Source organism: Heteronotia binoei, chromosome 10, assembly GCF_032191835.1.
Source record: "Heteronotia binoei isolate CCM8104 ecotype False Entrance Well chromosome 10, APGP_CSIRO_Hbin_v1, whole genome shotgun sequence".
Classification (NCBI taxonomy): domain Eukaryota; kingdom Metazoa; phylum Chordata; class Lepidosauria; order Squamata; family Gekkonidae; genus Heteronotia; species Heteronotia binoei.
In genome coordinates, this window is record NC_083232.1 from 59,478,140 (window position 1) to 59,490,781 (window position 12,642).

Consider the following 12,642-nt stretch of genomic DNA (forward strand, 5'->3'; position numbering starts at 1 on the left):
GACTCCCAGTGTTTTTCCATGAACTCCAAGCAGGGGAACCTCCAGAGGTATTCTCCCACCACTGGAGTCATTGCCCTTTTAAGTTGTCAAGAAGGTGGTGCCTGCAAGCATTGCAAGGTTATATCCTCTTGGCCAGCCTGGGAATTGAACACTTGGGGGAGTGTGTTCACTAAAGTCAGTATAGAGTTAATATTTTTCCATAATCATCACAAATCCAGAATCTTATGGTTGGATCCAGACTAAATTTTCTGCTATTGGAAGAGTGGGGTTATTTCTACCTGGGAGAGCCAGTTTGGTGTAGTGGTTAAGTGTGTGGACTCTTATCTGAGAGAACCGGGTTTGATTCCCCACTCCTCCACTTGCACCTGCTAGCATGGCCTTGGGTCAGCCATAGCTCTGGCAGAGGTTGTTCTTGAAAGGGCAGCTGCTGTGAGAGCCCTCTCCAGCCCCACCCACCTCACAGAATGTCTGTTGTGGGGGAGGAAGATAAAGGAGATTGTGAGCCACTCTGAGACTCTTCGGAGCCCATAGCACTTTGTGACAATAACCCTACTGTGCTCCGTCTTTCTCCAAAGCTGTTGGGATGGCAGTGTGGCAAATACAGGGACAGTAAACAGTTCCACGTCAGCTGTTCCAAACAGTTCCTCATGTCCTTATGCCTGTTACTTGCCAAAACAATTACTCTGTCCCACCTCCTGAAGTTTTCCAAGCAATCAAAACTAAAAGCATCAAATTAAATAAGAGTTGAAGATGATACATATGCCACTTCCCCCCTTTTTACCTTCAAGGCTGGGATGCAGATTAATCTAAGAGAAACTGAATGGAAACCATCTACTTTTAACCCGAAAAATGTGTATTGAGTAAGAACACTAAAAATGTGATACATTTTCAGTTTTTGCCAAAGTTTTCAAACTCTGTCATAGCAACCACTACTGTGACACAAAAGTATCATATTCAGTGCTCCTAAATTTGGCAATAACACTTTATGAGCAGAGGCAGGAAGACAATAGCAATTTTTATTCTAATAATCATTTAACATGTTATGTTTAATACTCATGTTTTGTTCAGATTTCTGCTTTGTTTTAAATGTTTGAAATCCTAGTCCTATTATATTGTTTATTAGATGTTTGATCCTGTTGCTTGCATTGACTTATGGTGTATAATTTGCCTTAAGCCTCCATGAGAAAGACAAGCTATAAAAATTACATAAATAAAATAATAAATAGGGTAAATTTTGAGTAGTTTCCCCCCAATAGTATACTGAAAGCTAAAGCATGCTAAATAATCCTTTAATGTGGTTTAGCTGAATAAATCCTTTTATTTTCAATGGAATCCATACATTTTCAACTGTCTAAATATAATTATTTTGCACATATCTCCTCTCCAAATTCTAAACTTTGCCCAAGATACAGATCTGTCTGTCTGTGCTCCCTCTTATGCAGATATGCTTTCTTCAGTTCATCTTTTTTGCTTTTCATGGGATATGTTTTGAAAAACTCTCTCACTCTTTGGAAAGAAGCAGTAATTTCATTGATACTGAAAGAAGACAGAGACGCCACAAATGTAAAAAATTACAGACCAATTTCATTACTTAATAATGATTACAAAATATATGCTAGAATATTAGCAGAACGCCTGAAACAGTTTTTGAATAATTTTATTAAAGAAGAGCAAGAAGGGTTTCTTCCCAGAGGCAAATAAGAGATAATATCAGAACAGTAATAGATATTATCGAATACTATGAGAAACATCCTGAAAAAGAAGTAGCATTATTCTTTGCAGATGCAGAGAAAGCATTTGATAATGTACATTGGGACTTTATGTTTGCAGTGATGGAGAGATTGAGATTGGGTGAAGATTTTATAAGAATGATGAAGGCGATCTATACTGAACAACAAGCAAGACTCTGTATAAATGCAGATTTGACAGAAAGGATAATAATCAGTAAAGGAACAAGACAAGGTTGCCCTCTATCTCCAGTGATATTTATAATGACTTTAGAGATATTGCTTATGCAAATCCAAGAAGATAAGGAGATAGAGGGACTGAAACTGAAAGGTTTTCCTTATAAATACAGAGCGTTTGCAGATGATGTAATGTTTATAAATGAAAATCCAACTCAAGTTACACCATTGCTGCTTCGTAAGATAAAAGAATTTGGAGAACTGGCAGGCTTCTATATAAATAAAGAAAAGTCAAAAATTTTGTGTAAAAACATGTCAAAGATTAAACAGGAAGAACTACAAAGCCTAACAGAATGTGAAGTGACTTCTAAAGTAAAGTATTTAGGAGTGGAGATAACAACAAAAAACATTGACTTATATAAAAATAATTATGAGAAGCTCTGGCGGAAAATTGATGGAGATTTATTAAAATGGAACAGATTGAATTTGACTTATATAAAAATAATTATGAGAAGCTCTGGCGGAAAATTGATGAAGATTTATTAAAATGGAACAGGTTGAATTTGTCTATACTGGACAGAATTTTGGCAATTAAAATGAATGTGTTATCAAGAATTATGTTCTTGTTTCAAACAATTCCAATAGTGAAGGATGACAAACAATTTAATAAATGGCAAAGGAAACGTTCAGAATTCATATGGGCTGGCAAGAAACCAAGAATTAAAATGAAAATTTTGACGGATGCAAAAGAAAGGGGAGGCTTCCAATTGCCGGATTTAAAATTATACCATGATGCAGTTTGCTTGGTGTGGATCAAGGAATGGATAATGTTATTAAATAGAAAATTATTAACACTCGAAGGCCATGGAAATGTTTTTGGTTGACATGCATATCTGTGTTACGGGAAAAGTAAGATGGATGGCTTTTTCCTACATCATTATATAAGAAGTAATTTGTTAAAAACCTGGTCGAAATATAAAAAATATGGGGATGAGAGGAAGCTGCTTTGGATTGTGCCAACAGAAGTAATAAAGCTATACTCAGATATTAATGAAGAGAAATTGTTATCATATAAACAACTGTTAAAAATACAAGGCGGTAAGGTGGAGTTAAAATCGGTGGAAGAATTGGATTATAAGTATAATTGGATTCAATTGCAACAAATTAAAAGTTTGCTTGAACAAGATATTAGAAATGATGGAATAAGACAAGAACAAACAGAACTGGAATGAATGCTGTTTGGCGATAATGAAGAATTGATCTCAAGAATTTATAAACTATTATTGAAACGGTCTACAGAGAATGAAGTGGTCAAATCTCAAATGATAAAATGGGCGATTAATATAAATAAAGAAATACAGATGGAGCAATGGGAATATTTATGGAACAACTCTATGAAGATATCGACATGTAATAATATTAAAGAAAACTGTTTTAAAATGTTATACAGGTGGTACATGACTCCTAAGAAACTGTCGAAAATGAACAATCAGGTGTCTGATAGATGCTGTAAATGTAAAAAACATGGAGGATCTTTCTACCACATGTGGTGGACTTGTGAAATGACAACACAATTTTGGCAAATGATTCAGCAAGAGATCTCAAAGATTTTGGGTTACAACATAAAGAAGGCACCAGAAATCTTTTTGTTGGGATTACAAATGGAAAATTTTCCTAAACAAGATAGAAAGCTACTTTGGTACATGCTTTCAGCTGCACAGACATTGTATGCGCAGATATGGAAGCAAGATAAAATACCAGAAAAGTGGGAGTGAAATGGACAAGTTTACAAGAATCTTAAAAGAATATGGTATGGAAAAGTTTAATAATGAGTGGGGAAAATTTCAGAAGTATGTTGAAAAACAATGGAAGGTGAAAGGACATTTGGTGATTTTTTATAATAGTTAAATGCTAGGGGAGAGACAAATGAACTATAGTTAATGCGAATATACCCTTTCTTTTTTTTCAACCTATTGTGATAAGGATTACAGCTGAAGTGAGATTATGAGAATATATATTTCTTCAATTTTATTTCATTTTTAGGACAAGGATTGGGGACTAAAGGACTATAACAAAGATGGACAATAATTGTAGTAAATGGTTCTTTTCTTATCTTTATTGAACTATAGTTATAAGATTTTTATGAAGATTCTTAAAATGCTAAAATTACCTTTTACTTTTTTTTTGTATTTTAATTAAAATGCACCGGTGGAAGTCACGAAAAGGGGGGGGGGGAGGGAGATGGAAAATGTGATGCAATGTATTGGTACTAAATTTTTAATAACAATTGAATATTAATATAATATGTTGCAGAATAATAAAAATTGTTTTACAAAAAAAGAAAAACTCTCACTCATTCTCACACACATTTTGTTTTAATCTTTCTTTATTGGTTACTAACTATTGATTAGTGATGGTTTGTTTGATTCAGCTGGGAGACTAACTTTTGGCTTCAGTGGGATACAATCTTTTTCAAACTTAAATAGAATTGCTTTGGTCCATGAATTAGATTATATATGGGTTTATATATGGGTTAGATTATAACAGAGGTTTATATGCTAGAGTTATCAATTTTACAGGTGTGTTCATTCAGAAGCTCATCTTGAACAGCATGATGAATCAATTACAGACATATAACTGTTTGTTTACATATAAATATTGACCACTGTGTGATACAGAGTGTTGGACTGGATGGGCCATTGGCCTGATCCAATATGGCTTCTCTTATTTTCTTATGACAGTTCAGAAAAAAAACCAAACAGCATAGTTTTTTTGGGATTGGACTAATTAAAAAATCAGGAGAGGGCGGTCCCATATAAAGTCTGTCTCACAATTAGGCTTGGTACAGATGGGCTGCTTTGGGCGCACCAGAGACGTCCCAAATTATGCTACCCCAAACTGGAACGGCCAAATCCCGATCAGATGCTCCCATGTGATGTGCCCATATATCGCACAGGGGGCGCTTTGACTCATTCACATGGTTGTTGCGTGCCACCCCCTTAGCACAGTTTGGGGTTTTTTCCCCCTTACATTTTTAATGGTCATGTGCTCATGTACTCTGGACAGATTTTTTTCAAAGAATACTGGTGAGTGCCTAGAGCAGATTGGTGAGTTCACAGCATCAATTTGCCTCACTTGCATGCTCCTGTGGTCAGACACCCAGAAAGACAAACAGAGTGCAGCAGAAGAATTTGCTACCACTTCCCAAGTAGCAGTAAAAGCCTACAGGGTGTCTTACATTTATGACTATTTGATCCATCTCAGAGACATCGGAGGACGGGGTGAGTGCGGGAGCAGGACAGGTGGCAGCTGTGCCTGTCTGTCCTCATTTTGCTCTGGGTCCACCTCTGGGGCATCTCTGCGTTCCAGTTCAGTGATGCCTTTTGGTCAGTACAATACAAACTTTCCCCAGCATACATTAATATTTAAAGAGAACTGTAGTTATGGTGGTCTGAGTTTTTAAGAAGACAGAAATATATATTACAAAATATGTCAGGTGATGCTGTTTATAACATTGCTAATGACATCTCTTGTCATGGTTTTAATTGCCGCTGTTCTCAAAACAGATATCCTCATTTTTTTCAGAGTGACCAGAGTTATGAGGGTGGCAAGAGAGGCTTTGTATCTTTCTTTGAAGAGATGCTGTAATGAAAACTCGTTACCAGCTTGTTCAGTGGGTTCTGCATTGTGCATTTTAAGTGGCAAAATGGCTGAAATCATTACTCATTTTCACTGAGGCTGCCTGACAAATAATTCCAATAACATGGTGTACCTGTTACTTATAAATCCTGAACTTTCTCTTAATACTAATGAGGGAGAGGTTTATCCTAGGAGAGTTTGTCCACCCAAAGATGTATTAATGTAAATTCATATTAAAGATCAGACTGTCATTCCATTTAACTGGGCAAGCAACATGGGAAATCAGTCACAAATGTAAGACACCCTCTAGGCTTTTACTGCTTATTTAGGCATGAGTTCATCTGTTTTCTGGACTATTACATTGAACTATTGCAGGACAGTTGCTTCCAATAATTTAACCACGCAGTAGTACTCTGAGTTCTGAGATAGAGTGTGCCCTCCAGAACTTTTTTTCTAGAAGAAGATGTGTCAGAACTCTCAAGAGGGAAACGAAGGAGAAATACATGGGTGCCCCTCTTGAATTTTTAAATATTTTGTTTCCACAAAGAGGTTCTGGAACTATTTTTCACCAAAATTCCCCAGGAAAAAAAAAAGCCTTGGTCCATCCCCTTCCCTGTTTTTTTCTTCCCTGCAAAGACTGTGGTGTGAGATGCTTCACCTAAAAAATTATCTACCTGAGAAAACACATCTTAGGGTTTCAATAAACCAAGTGGACAGTGGTTTGCAGAGAAGCCTTCCCTTAAAAGGAAGAGATCTCAGATAATGTGGTGCATTTGTTCTGGTTTCCATGCATTTGCAGGAGGAAGCAAAGGCCTTCCTGAGGATGATTATGAGTGTTGTTCTTCCCTTCTTACAGGGCCCTGTTATGCTTTTCCCTCTTTGTGAAAGATGTATGGACTCTGGAGTCTGACCTGGGGGAGGGAGGGGGGGATTCTGCTTTGACAGAAGTTTTGACCTTCCTCTCTATTTTTGTTACATGTGTCTGCCTGCATTCAGGCCAGTCTCCTGTCTGCCTCCACCTACTGCTGCCTTTTCTTCATTCCAGACCTCCCGTTCTTATCCTTGTGTAACCTTTATGCCCTCTTTCTTATTTTTATCCCCCAAGGTCCTTTTTATAGATGCAGCCTCCATTTATCTTAGTCTCCATGTAGACATCTTAAGTGTTTTCTCTCCTCCCCCACTTGGTCTCTAAGGCTGTGATCTCCAGGCTGATTTAAATGTGACATTGGTAAGGTAAAAATGCTTTCCCTGGTGACTTCCCACAGGTTCAGTGTTTTGTTTTTGCCCATGCAAACAGGGACAAAGGTAACTTTTTTTTACTACCACTGTCTTTGGTCAAGGATCTTGAAGCAGCTGTTGGGAAGTACCACTTTGGCCCTTTTCTTACCACCACTGGACCAGCTGACTTTCACCACTGCACACAAAGCAGCTACATGAGCTCAGAATGCACACCAGAGATCTGTAACACAGATAAAGGGCTCGTATGATGATGATAACCATGTGCAGAAATACTTTGCAGTTTAAACAAGACTATAATTCTGGGGAGATTTGCAGAGGGGAAGTTTTTTGCATCACATTTAAAGCAGGCCTTAGACAAACTTACTTGAAAATAAACCCAGTGGGATTGAGGCATGGCATATGCATATGCTATAGTAAAATGGTAATGGGAGGGGGCAAAGTGGATTATTTTGGGTGAAGGATTACATTTTTCAAAGTTCTACTGCATTAGTAATTCCCTTGTAAATGGAAAACACAGCATGCGAAGAACATTTTTTCTTGATGTGCAAATGTTTTTATTTGCAGGAAATACTACATGGGCAATCCTAATATATGCTACTCCCCCCTCTTCCTGCCTGAAGTGGGAGTTAAAATGCTCTCTTGCTGGTTTTTGGGTATTTCAAATGTCTGATTTGTGTGTTCATGTAGTTTCTGGGGTAGAAGTGGTTCAGTGTGGCCAGTATAAACAGTGGAAGGGCATTTTAGCCTGAGATAGCATATGTTGCATTACACTAGAGGAATAATGAGCCCTTAATGGTGTGGCTGATGTTGTTGGATCCTACACAGTGTCATTTATTTACAACATTTTAATGCTGCTTTCTCACTAAGTCAGGGTCCCTGAGGCTGTGAACACAGAACATTTGAACAATTAAAAGCAACCTTTAAAATAATGAAATAATTCAATAAAAACACAAACAACACTGATATCAGGATTTATTGCAGAGACTGGTCCCTGGGTTTGCCTCTCCATTGATCCACTGCTGCTGCTTCAGACTGGGAGGGCTGCCAATAAACCAGTTCTGACCTACCCTCCAAGAGCTAGTAAGGAGGAAGGCTTATCTTCCAGGAAGGGTTGCAGATGGCTGCTGATGTGCTGAAGAGGTTTTAGCTGTGAGGTGCTTAATTTGCAAAACATTGGCTCCTAAATTCTATTCTACTAATGGTGGAGCCAACCTCTGTGCAAGGAACCTTGCTATGGTAGAAGAGGCTCCTGACATTGGAGGAAGGCTCTACTCTTAGCAAAATGGAACTTCTGGATCCATCTTAATGCTGTTTCATTTCCATTCTTTGACTCTCTGTCTCTCAATGGAGTGTGCAGCATGTTCACTTTGTTCCCCAGATATCATCCTGACCTCCTGTAATCTGGTTTGATATTCTGCTCCACTAAGGTAGTTATACCCCAGCTTCTTTTCCTTTTTTTATTGTCCCGCCCAGATTTATTTAGAATAAGAGAGTAGTACAGAAACAGCAATAACATTAATACCATTGTTACAACCCTTAACATGGAGGACAAATACCCCAATTCAGGTGTTATAAGGTTTACAAGATAACTCATCATTTCTTATAAAATATATATTTTAAGAAACACCATTTGTCTATAAATAGTGTTCCATTAAATAATACTGTTTTTGGTCAGATATGCAATAATAGGGAACCATTTTATAGAAATATGGTTCCTTAGAATAGCATTTTATAGCAATTACCAAGTTTCTATCTAATCCAAGGAGTGTTTTTTTCTCTATCCATTGTCTTTTAAATCTATTAGCTATCTTTTACATTTCTGATACTTTTATCAGCTTCCTTTCCTCTTTGTGTTTTGTTGACACTTCTATTACTATACAGGGGGATATCGGCATTGTTCTAATTTAGAGGCTTGGATATGATGAAACAGCACATTGATAGATGCAGTATATCATACAGGATGTTTCAGCTTCATGCTGGTCCTCTGGAAACCAGTGTGACACACTCTGATGAGGACCACTATTATTGTTGTTGTTATTATTATTATAAATCACCCCTTCCCTGCTACTGCAGGGCTCTGGGCGATGTACAACCTATGATAACAAAGCCATATAATAAAATACATAGATAATACTAATACAGAGAGCCAGTTTGGTGTAGTGGTTAAGTGTGTGGACTCTTATCTGGGAGAACCGAGTTTGATTTCCCACTCCTCCACTTGCACCTGCTGGAATGGCCTTGGGTCAGTCATAGCTCTGGCAGAGGTTGCCCTTGAAAGGGCAGCTGCTGTGAGAGCCCTCTCCAGCCCCACCCACCTCACAGGGTGTCTGTTGTGGGGGAGGAAGGTAAAGGAGATTGTGAGCCGCTCTGAGACTCTTCGGAGTGGAGGGCGGGATATAAATCCAATATCTTCTTCTTCTAATGCAGCAATATAAAAGAATCAGATGGTTAAAATTACAATTTCTTCCGAATTCTGGACTGCAACTACCTCATGTGTGTGGGGGGTAGGGTGGCCAGACCGTCCCGGTCTCCCGGGACTTTCCCGGTTCTGGCCCCCAATTCCCGGCTCCCGGGCTGGCTATACCGGGACCATTAGAAAGTCCCGGTATAGCCAGCGGGGAGCCGGCGGGCCGCGCGCGGGGGCGGGGAAGGCGGCGAGTGAGGGAGCCAGCGTCCCTGCGCGTGCGCACGGCGATGTGCGCACGCGCAGGGACGCTGGCTCCCTCACTCGCCGCCTTCCCTGCCCGCGCGCGGGGCCCGGCGGCAGTGGCGGAGGCCGGGAAGGCCGCAGAGAGGCCGCCGCGGGTCCCTGGAGGGCCTCCAGAGGCCCGCGGAGGCCGCGGAGAGGCCGCCGCGGGTCCCTGGAGGCCCTCCAGAGGCCCACGGAGGCAGCGGAGAGGCCGCCGCGGGTCCCTGGAGGGCCTCCAGAGGACCGCGGAGGCTGCGGAGAGGCCGCCGCGGGTCCCTGGAGGGCCTCCAGAGGCCCGCGGAGGCAGCGGAGAGGCCCCCGCGGGTCCCTGGAGGGCCTCCAGAGGCCCGCGGAGGCCGCAGAGAGGCCCCCGCGGGTCCCTGGAGGCCCTCCAGAGGCCTGCGGAGGCAGCGGAGAGGCCCCCGCGGGTCCCTGGAGGCCCTCCAGAGGCCCGTGGAGGCAGCGGAGAGGCCCCCGCGGGTCCCTGGATGGCCTCCAGAGGCCCGCGGAGGCAGCGGAAAGGCCCCCGCGGGTCCCTGGAGGGCCTCCAGAGGCCCGCGGAGGCAGCGGAGAGGCCCCCGCGGGTCCCTGGAGGCCCTCCAGAGGCCCGCGGAGGCAGCGGAGAGGCCCCCGCGGGTCCCTGGAGGGCCTCCAGAGGCCCGCGGAGGCAGCGGAGAGGCCCCCGCGGGTCCCTGGAGGCCCTCCAGAGGCCCGCGGAGGCAGCGGAGAGGCTGCCGCTGGTCCCTGGAGGCCCTCCAGAGGCCCGCGGAGGCAGCGGAGAGGCTGCCGCTGGTCCCTGGAGGCCCTCCAGAGACCAGCGCCGGCCTCTCCGCCTCCTCCCCGGCCTCCGCAGCCGCCGCCAGCCCCGCCAGCAGCACCAGCCGCCCAGAGGAGAGGCCGCCACCCGCCCTGGAACAAGGTAAGCGGGGGGGGCGAAAGCGGGGGGGGCGGCTGGCGGGAGGGGGCGGCCGGCCTTCCTTCCTTCCCCTCCCTCCCCTCCTTCCTTCCTTCCTTCCCTCCTTCCTTCCTTCCTTCCTTCCCTCCTCCCTCCCTTCCCTCCCTCCCTCCCCCCTTCCTTCCTTCCTTCCTTCCTTCCTTCCTTCCTTCCTTCCTTCCTTCCCTCCCTCCTCCCTTCCTTCTTTCCCTCCCTCCTTCCTTCCCTCCCTCCCTCCTTCCTTCCTTCCCTCCCTCCTTCCTTCCTTTCTTCCTTCCTTCCTTCCTTCCCTCCCTCCTTCCTCCCTCCCTTCCCTCCCTCCTTCCCTCCTTCTTCCCTCCCTCCTTCCTTCCTTTCTTCCTTCCTTCCTTCCCTCCTTCCCTCCCTCCTCCCTTCCTTCCCTCCCTCCCTCCCTCCCTCCCTCCTTCCTTCCTTCCTTCCTTCCTTCCTTCCCTCCCTCCCTCTGGCCACCCCTGGAGTAGACAATACTGACTTTGGTGGACCCAAGCACTGATTCAGTGTAAGGGAGCTTTGTGTTTATGACTGGAGTAGACAATACTGACTTTCGTGGACCCAAGCACCAGTGGCGTCACTGGGGTGGGTTGCACCCTGGGGCCAAGTGCGTGGGTTGCACCCTGGGGCCAAGTCGGTTGCACCCTGGGGCCAAGTGTGCCGGACTCGGAGGGAAGAGCAGCAGTCCTCGTGCGCTGCCCAGAGGTGCTAAATCCCTCGCGTTCGAACAAAGGAAGCCTCCGCCTGGAGAAGCCGAAAGATTTGGGGACGGTAACCGTCCCGAAACTTGAGGAGAGGCGCTGCTCGTCCTGCAAACTACTTCTTCCATCAGTCCGTCCCTCCCAAGGCGCTGGCGGCGGCGCGGGCTTGTGCAAGACCAGTTGCTAGCCGAGAGCGGCGGCTGGGGGAGCTCAGCGCACCTGGCGAGAACCAGCGAGAAAGAAGCCCGCTTCGGGTCCTCGTCGCCTGCCCCCTCCTCCCCCGCCGCCAGCAGCAGCGCCTGCGGTGCGGAGTCTTCAGCACTGGCGCTCATGCGCACTGCCGGCAATGCTCCTGCGCTACCCCTCACCCGCTCCTCCTCTTGCTGCTGCGAGCGCGGCCGATGCCGCCTGTTTTCCTCCTGCGTGAGGGACTCCCTCGCTCTCTGCCTGCCTGCCCCCTTCCCTTCCCTCCTGCGCCCCGCGCGTCTAAAGCCTCCTTTCCCTCGCTGGTTGGCTCGCAACGTCCTCCCTTCCCTGGTTTGCCTGCTCGCCCTCTGATGCCTGCCTGCGGAGAGCTGCGCTTTCCTCTTCCCTCCCGGCCTTCTCTCGCTTCGCCACTGCCTTGAAAGAGCCTCCCCGCGTCTCCCGCCAATAAAGACTGTGATTGCTTGCCGCCTGCTGCCTTCAAAGAGCCCTAGGGGGCCAATGAGAATGCTCTAGGGGGGGGCAATGGCCCCCTTGGCCCTGCCCTAGTGACGCCTCTGCCAAGCACTGATTCAGTGTAAGGGAGCTTTGTGTTTGTGACTGGACTAGACAATGCTGACTTTGGTGGACCCAAGCACTGATTCAGTGTAAGGGAGCTTTGTGTTTATGATTGGAGTAGACAATACTGACTTTGGTGGACCCAAGCACTGATTCAGTATAAGGGAGCTTTGTGTTTGTGACTGGAGTAGACAATACTGACTTTGGTGGACCCAAGCACTGATTCAGTGTAAGGGAGCTTTGTGTTTGTGACTGGACTAGACAATGCTGACTTTGGTGGACCCAAGCACTGATTCAGTGTAAGGGAGCTTTGTGTTTGTGACTGGACCACACAATACTGACTTTGGTGGACCCAAGCACTGATTCAGTGTAAGGGAGCTTTGTGTTTGTGTCTTCTGGTGCAATTTTGTTCTCAGATCCTGTATTTACTTCATCAGTATATGGGATAAGGCACTTTCTCAACTGTGCTGCATAATGCAGCCTATTTATTTTGTCCTGTTTGCTCTGTTGGCTCTATCTGCGCCACCTTCATCACTTTCGGGGTGTGGATCCCCCAGTGGGGTGGTCTCCCGACTCCCTCTGCCGGCTGTTTCTGATAGCCCTGCGCCCCCTCTTTCATTTGATATGTGTCCCGTGCGGGTGCCACCCTCCCGCCGGGAGATGCCGCAAAATGAGCCCCCTTGAGGCTTATGGCGGCAGGGCTCGGGGGAAGCGAGCTAGACTGCTGTTCTTTTGAGGGGTTATAGAGTGTTTCGAGCCCGT